The sequence below is a fragment of the Triticum urartu genome, chromosome 6A, assembly GCF_056163025.1.
Source record: "Triticum urartu cultivar PI428250 chromosome 6A, HENAU_Tu73, whole genome shotgun sequence".
Classification (NCBI taxonomy): Eukaryota; Viridiplantae; Streptophyta; class Magnoliopsida; order Poales; family Poaceae; genus Triticum; species Triticum urartu.
In genome coordinates, this window is record NC_141878.1 from 136,217,353 (window position 1) to 136,225,583 (window position 8,231).

Here is an 8,231-nt window from a genome sequence, read left to right on the forward strand (position 1 = left end):
TTTGTATGCTCGAATAGCTCATGTATCAACTAGGGATGTCTGTATCTTCCATGCTAGGCGGGTTATTCTCAAGAGGAGTGGACTTCGCTCCTCACTCACGAGAAATGGCTGGTCACCGGGATGCCCAGTCCCATGCTTTATGCAAACTAAATCAAAAATAATTACAAAACAAAACTCCCCCTGGGACCTGATGTATGTTGGAGGCACTCATTGTTTCGAGCAAGCCATGGATTGATGTTTGTTGGTGGAAGGGGGGTATAAACTTTACCATTCTGTTTGGTAACCACCTATAATGTGTGTAGCATGGAAGATATCGCCATCTCTTGGTTGTATGTTGACAATGAAAGTATACCGCTCAAAATATTATTCACCTCTATTTCAAAACCGAGCTCTGGCACCTCTACAAATCCCTGCTTCCCTCTGCGAAGGGCCTATCTATTTACTTTTATGTTGAGTCATCATCCTCTTATTAAAAGCACCAGTTTGTAACATCCCAAATTTTCAATTTGGAATGTTATACATTAGATCATCATTGCATATCATATTTTCTTTGCCTTTGGTTTGATCCTAGAAATTTCTACGCAACTCAAGGACCCATGGAGAGAGTTGGGAAATATTTTATTTTCATATTTGAGTTTCTCAAATTTTGAGAATAGGATCATTTGATTTTTATTATTTTATCATCAATTATTTCTATTACAAAAATATGAGAGAGGGAATAAAATGACTTTCCCAAAATAAGGAAATATTGAGGATTTAATAATAAAATCAAATAAGATTTTATTTCGGAGTTTTTCGTTATTTTATTTGAATTTAGGAAAAATGTGCGTTTTTCAAAATTTCATTTAGGCCCCAAATAAATGTTCACCTTGTGCGGCTTGATTTTAGAAGCCCGGGAAAATTTATTTCGGGATTTTTAGAGTCCGCTAAGTATTTCTTTTTATTTTTCTTCTGCGCGTAATTTTTTTAAAAAAACGAACCGACCTACCGGCCGTGTCCGACCAGGACTCCGGCCCGACTAGGCTTTATAAGCCAGGGGGAGCCAGCCCGAGGCCCAGCCGCCGCTCCCCGAAACCCTAGCCGCCCGAGCCGCGAGCCGCCGCCGCCGCCGCGCCACCTCGCCGCCGCCGCCGCCGCCAGACGCCGCCGCCGCCGCCGACCCGCCGCCCAAGGTTCGCCTCGCCTCGAAATCCGTGCCGCCATTTTTTTCGAAAAATCGTTCGATTTTTCCGTCGGTTTTTCGTTGGTTTTTTTTAGTTTTGGTTTTTTAATAGATCGGTTTTTCCGATTTATTTAAATAGCGAGCGTTCGTCCATTCGTTCGTTCTAGCGAACGTTCGTCGTTTTTCTTTTTCCCCGATTAAATCCGCGATTTTTCTGATCGCGATTTCTGATCCGATTTTCATTTTAGTATAACTTTTCGCTCGTTTATCGGAATCAGGCGATTCAAGCGCCTGGAGTTTCGTCGCGAAACCCTCTATCCGTTTAACCAACTTAAACAAGTTTTTGCTACTGTAAAAATTGCCTTAGATCCAGATTAGTAGAACGAAGTTGTTTTCTTTCGCCGTTTGACTTTCATTGCTTCGTTCGATTTGATTCTTTTTGCAAACCGGAGTTCTTAAGTTGAATTTTCTGGTTAGATCTCTTATTTGACTCTTACCTGTTCATTAGATGAGTACTTATTGTATGCTTGTTTGTTTGTCTGTGATAGAATACCCGGAGTGCACCGCCCGTTACTTCGAATCTCTAGGTTTCGCGGATCATCAGCAAGGCAAGTAACACTTTGATCATACCTTTTCTACTATGTAGTTTTATTGCATTAGATCAATCCTCAAACATTGCATGATTAGAATCTAATTAACTTGTGGGATGGGAAGTAGTTGAGGTAGCACCTATTACCCGTTTGTTTTCAAACATTTGGGAGTTACTTCTACGTTTGCTTATTATGCCATGCTATGCTAGTAGACGTGGATTGGGTGAGTGATATCCATGACAGATGTGAGTTTGTTAATTAATGGTTTATCTAAGGTGGCAACTTAAACACACATCTGGGTGGATTGAGGCACCTGGGTAATCCAGGACTTGCCTGTTTTCTTTTGGACCGCCACCCAGGCTCAAAGGGATCATGAGATTATTCATACTAGAAACTTCCGTGTGCAGCCACAAGCTATTATGGGCTCTAGCATAGTTGGCTAAGTCATGCGAACTCTTACAGTGGTAGACTAGAAGATGTAGGGGATGTAGGTGGTACGGTCTACCCGGCCGTAAGGTGCTAGCGCTTCTGAAAGACTATGTCTCGGTCATCCGTCTTCTCAAACACCATGTAGTGCGAGAAACCAAACGGAGGCGATCGAGTCTTGTGGGTAAAAGTGCGCAAACCTCTACAGAGTGTAATAAACTAATCATGGTTAGCCGTGTCCCCGGTTATGGACATCTTGAGTATCTAGTACCTGGATTATCATGTGAATCTTAACATGTTACTCTAAATTAAGTTTGTTGGGTTTTGTTTAATGATGATTATTTTAATTGGGATTGAGGATGCTGTCAACCATTCTCAATGTTTAACAACTACCATGATAGTTAAATAAATTTATTCCTTTGCAGTAGGGAAAAATTGGCTTTACGCAAAACTGTAACCATAGAGCTTTCCACCAGCCAAATATGCATATAGTATAGCTGTTTCATTCCATTACTCTCTATGTGTTACATTGCCAGCATATTCCATGTGTTAACCCGTTTCGGGCTGCAACGTTAATGTTGCAGACTTTTCAGACGATGATTAAGGAGTTTTTAGGTCGTGGTTCTATACTCAGTGATGCCGTTGGAGTTGACGGACTCACTTATCTTCCAAGCCTTCTGCTGTTATCGTTATTAGATGGCCTTAAGCCATATTTATTATAATAGTTCTCTATTGAGACACTCGATGTAATAAGTGTGTGATTGCTACTCTGTTATAAATCCTCTGAGTACTGTGTGGTGTCAGCATTACTGATCCAGGGATGACACCGGAGCACAGAGATCAGACTGTTTGAGGTCTGGTTGCTACAGAGATGGTATCAGAGCACACGCTGACTGTAGGACACGACCACTAAGCTAAAGACCTAGATCACTATTCACTCTCTTCTTTTCTGACCTCTCATCTTTTCTACTCTTTAGGATGGCGGATGCAAGGAACAAGTTCACGCAACCGGATGAAGATACACCCTTTGGACGTCACTTGAAGGAAGTCACTAGATACCTGAACATAGGAGTACCCAACTTCACCGGAACCTACAACGCCACATTACCTGAAGAAGAGCGCTGGATGATTCAAGTTCAAGTTCCAGGAAGGACGTTCATGCCAGTCACTGAGCCCATAGAGTTTTCTTTTGATGCACCAACTTGGAGTCTAGGAGAGAGCATGGCAGCTCACATCGCCATGGGACGCATTGGAGAAGTCTACCGCAACGATCTCAAGGATACTATCTACCAGATTTGTGGACGCCGAGATAAGCACTAGGAGATGATCAGCACCAGAAAGGATAGATCAATTGTAGCTTTTATCCAGGAGTTAAACCATCACATTCGATGACAGGAGAACCAGATGTGTGCCGACATGATATATCTGAAGAAGGCAAGGACAAGAATCAAGGAACTGGAGGAAAAACTCAAGGCTACACGTGAAGATTATGAAGAGGAAATTGAAGTATTAGTGGATAAGAATGCCGACCTAACAATGAATATCGGGATATTTATGGGAGGCCCTACACCAGTATATGAAGACGAAGAACCCAAGGAGATTTGCCCGGAAGACTACATCATCATCGACGACACCGACTCAGACCCAGATGATAGCGATGATGACTATGTTGATGAAGCTGGAGCAGATATCATGGAGTCTGCAACCGAAGAATATTTCTAGTAGACCACCTCATCAGTAGTAGTAGTCCACCATGTAAATATAGTAGTCCGAGCACTTTTGCGATAGTTAGATTGATTGTATGCCCTTGTTTGATTGAATGAAGTGAATTGTTTGCTTTTGCCTCATGTGCATATGGGTAATGTTTTCTCTTTAGACCCCCTCTATTCTTAACTCTCATCTTTTCTAAAACCTCAGATGCCTCCGAGACGTGACCCTGGATTTACCTTTCCACCGGAGCTCACCCAGTTGATCCAGCAACAGAACACATTGATGCAGTTGCTAGTCCAAAATCAGAACCAGGGAAACAGCAACAACAACCCACCACCACCACCACCACCTGTTGATCACTTAGCCCGTTTTCTTAGGCTGAACCCACCGGTGTTTTCCAGTAGCACTGAGCCAATAGTAGCAGATGATTGGCTCCGCAAGACAGCTAGAGAGTTGACCACAGCAGGATGCACAGATGCAGAGAAGGTGAAGTTTGCCGCACATCAGCTTGAAGGACCCGCAGCATCATGGTGGGAGAATTTCACAGCCACTTTCCCTGTCGATACTGTCACATGGGACCAGTTTCAGCAGGCTTTTCGCACTGCCCATGTTTCATCAGGAGCTATGGCCATGAAGAAGCGTGAGTTTCGCAACTTGCGCCAAGGAGGACGGACAGTTGGCCAGTATGTGGAGGACTTCAGTAAATTAGCACGTTATGCCCAGATGACGTTGCTACGGACGCAACTAAGTAAAAGAAGTTTCTGGAAGGACTGAATGATGAGTTGAGCATGCAGTTGATGGTAGCAACCTTCAACAACTACCAGGAGTTGGTAGGCCGTGCTCTTATGATTGAAGGCAAGCAACAACAAATTGAGAACCGCAAGAGGAAATATGGACAAGGAAAGTACAACTCAGGAGCTCAGCAGAAGCCACGTATTACCCCTAGACCGGGAGGACATTTTCAGCATACCCATGGAGGAGGTAGCTCGCACAATCACAACGGCACCAAGAATGGTAATGGGAATGGAGGAAGTAATGGCCAGGACCGCACTAACCCATCAACCCCAGCCAAGAAAGACCTGAGCCAAGTCACTTGTTTTAAATGCCAGAAGACCGGACACTATGCCAATGAATTTCTTGAAGGCCAGAATGGCAATGGAAGCTCTGGGAAGAAGCCGAACCCTTTCAACAGGGGACAGGTGAACCACGTTAACGTGGAGGAGGTTGAAGAGCAGCCGGATGCAGTAATCGGTAAGTTTTTGGTTAAGTCATTTACTGCACTCGTTCTTTTCGATACTGGTGCATCGCATTCATACATATCAAGGGGATTTGTGGATAAGTATAAGCTGCCAACCCAAGCCCTTAGGTCACCCATGTTAGTAACCTCGCCTGGAGCAGAATATATGGCTAGTCTATGGTGTGATCGGTTACCATTAAGGATTGGTAACTATGTTTTTCCCTCAGACCTAATAGTATTGGAATCCCAAGGATTGGATGTGATATTAGGCATGGATTGGTTATCAAAGTATGAAGGGAATATTGAATGTGCTAGTAAGTCAATTTTGCTTAACACCCCAGAAGGGAGAAGGATCAAGTACGTATCCCGACATGTGCCAAAGAGGACTCAAGTAAATTTCTTAACAGGAGTTGTGCAGGAGGAAGTACCAGTAGTGAAGGATTTCCCTAATGTATTTCCAGAAGAGTTGCCAGGCATGCCACCGGATAGAGATATTGAGTTTTTGATTGAACTATTGCCAGGCACAGGGCCAATATCAAAGATGCCTGCAAAGGATTTGGTGGAACTTAAGAAGCAGATTAAGGAGTTACTGGATAAAGGATATATTCGCCCAAGTTCTTTGCCTTGGGGATCGCCAGTACTTCTAGTGGAGAAGAAGGATGGATCGTTAAGGATGGTTGTTGATTATTGAGGATTGAATGAAGTAACGATCAAGAACAAATACCCACTACCGATGATCAATGATCTGTTTGATCGATTGCAAGGAGCTAAGGTATTTTCCAAGATCGATCTGCGATCAGGATACCACCAGTTGAAGATTCGGGAACAGGATATTCCTAAGATAGCTTTTACCACCAGGTATGGTCTGTACGAGTATACCGTTATGTCATTTGGTCTGACTAATGCACCGGCATATTTTATGAACATGATGAACAAAGTGTTTATGGAGTTTTTGGATAAGTTCATCGTAGTGTTCATTGATGATATCTTGGTTTACTCAAAGAACGAAGAGGAGCATAAAGAGCATTTGCGTTTGGTACTTGGTAAGCTCAGAGAACATCAGTTGTATGCCAAGTTCAGCAAATGTGAGTTTTGGTTGAAGGAAGTAGGATTCCTCGGACACGTTACATCCGGAGAAGGAATAGCAGTTGACCCCACAAAGGTTGACACTGTGACAAATTGGGAAGCACCAACAACAGTTGGAGAGATCCGGAGTTTTCTTGGACTCGCAGGATACTACCGGAGATTTATTGAGAATTTCTCAAAGATTGCAAAGCCTATGACGGAGTTGTTGAAGAAAGATACCAAGTTCATATGGACGGAAGAATGTGAGGCTAGTTTCCAGGAGTTGAAGAAATGCTTGGTTACTTCACCCGTGTTGATTTTGCCAGACCAGACCAAGGATTATGAGGTGTATTGCGACGCTTCACGTCGAGGACTTGGAGCAGTGCTTATGCAGGAAGGGAGAGTTGTTTCGTATGCCTCAAGACAACTGAAACCTCATGAGTTGAATTATGCTACGCATGATTTGGAGTTAGCAGCCGTAGTGCATGCATTGAAAACATGGAGACATTTCCTCATTGGAAACCATTGTGAGGTGTACACGGATCATAAGAGTTTGAAATACATTTTCACACAGAAGGAGTTAAACCTCAGACAAAGGAGATGGTTGGAGCTCATCAAGGATTATGATATGAGATTGCATTACCATCCCGGAAAGGCTAATGTAGTAGCTGACGCATTAAGCCGTAAGAGCCATGTCAATACATTAATGACGGGAGAAATTCCAAGGGAGTTAGCCGAAAATCTTCGAGGGTTATGTTTGGAAATAGTTCCGAGAGGCTATGTCGCAGCATTGGAAATTCAGTCAACTTTGATGGATAGAATCAGAGAAGCTCAGAAGACTGACAAGGAGATTTCTTCTATTAGGGATAAACTTAGCAAGGGAAGGCTAAGGGATTTTGTGAGGATGAGCACGATACTCTATGGTTTGAAGACCGTGTTTATGTGCCCAATGACCCGGAGATCAGAAAGTTGATTCTGCAAGAGGCACACGATTCACCGTATTCGATTCACCCAGGAAATACTAAGATGTATTTGGATTTGAAGGATATTTTCTGGTGGACCGGAATGAAGAAGGATATTGCGGAGTATGTAGCAGTTTGTGATGTGTGTCAGAGAGTAAAGGCAGAGCATCAGAAGCCAGCAGGATTGTTACAACCATTGCCGATACCCGAATGGAAGTGGGATAAGTTAGGTATGGATTTTATCACGGGATTACCCAGGACTCGTTCAGGCTATGACTCGATTTGGGTTGTAATCGATCGGTTGACAAAGGTAGCTCATTTCATCCCAGTAAAGACCACCTACACCAGTGCTAAGTTGGCAAAGATATACATGACCAGGATCGTATGTCTGCATGGGGTTCCGAGGAGTATCGTATCAGATAGAGGAACCCAGTTTACCTCAAAGTTCTGGAAGCAGTTGCATGAAACTTTGGGTACCAGGCTAGAATTCAGTGCAGCTTTTCATCCACAGACAGATGGACAGACCAAGAGAGTCAATCAGATTTTGGAGGATATGCTGAGAGCTTGTGCGCCAGATTACGGATCTAGTTGGGACGACAATTTGCCATATGCAGAGTTCTCTTACAACAACAGTTACCAAACAGTTTAAAAATGGCCCCTTTCGAAGCTTTGTACGGAAGGAGGTGCAGGACACCGTTGTCGTGGGACGAAGTTGGAGACCGCCAATTGTTTGGACCTGATTTGATTAAAGAGTCTGAACGGAAGGTGAAATTGATTCGCGATAGGCTCAAGGTAGCCCAGTCCAGACAGAAGAGTTATGCAGATTCTAAACGCAAGGAGACTATTTACGAAGTTGGAGATAGAACTTATCTTTGAGTATCTCCACTTCGGGGAACAAAGCGTTTTGGGGTTAAAGGAAAGTTAGTGCCATGATTTGTAGGACCATACCGAGTTTTGGAGCGTATGGGAGAAGTGGCCTACAAGTTGGAATTGCCCGAAGGATTGTCAGGAGTTCATGATGTGTTCCACGTTTCTCAATTGAAGAAGTGTCACGCGGAGATGGCTGACATACCTTTGAG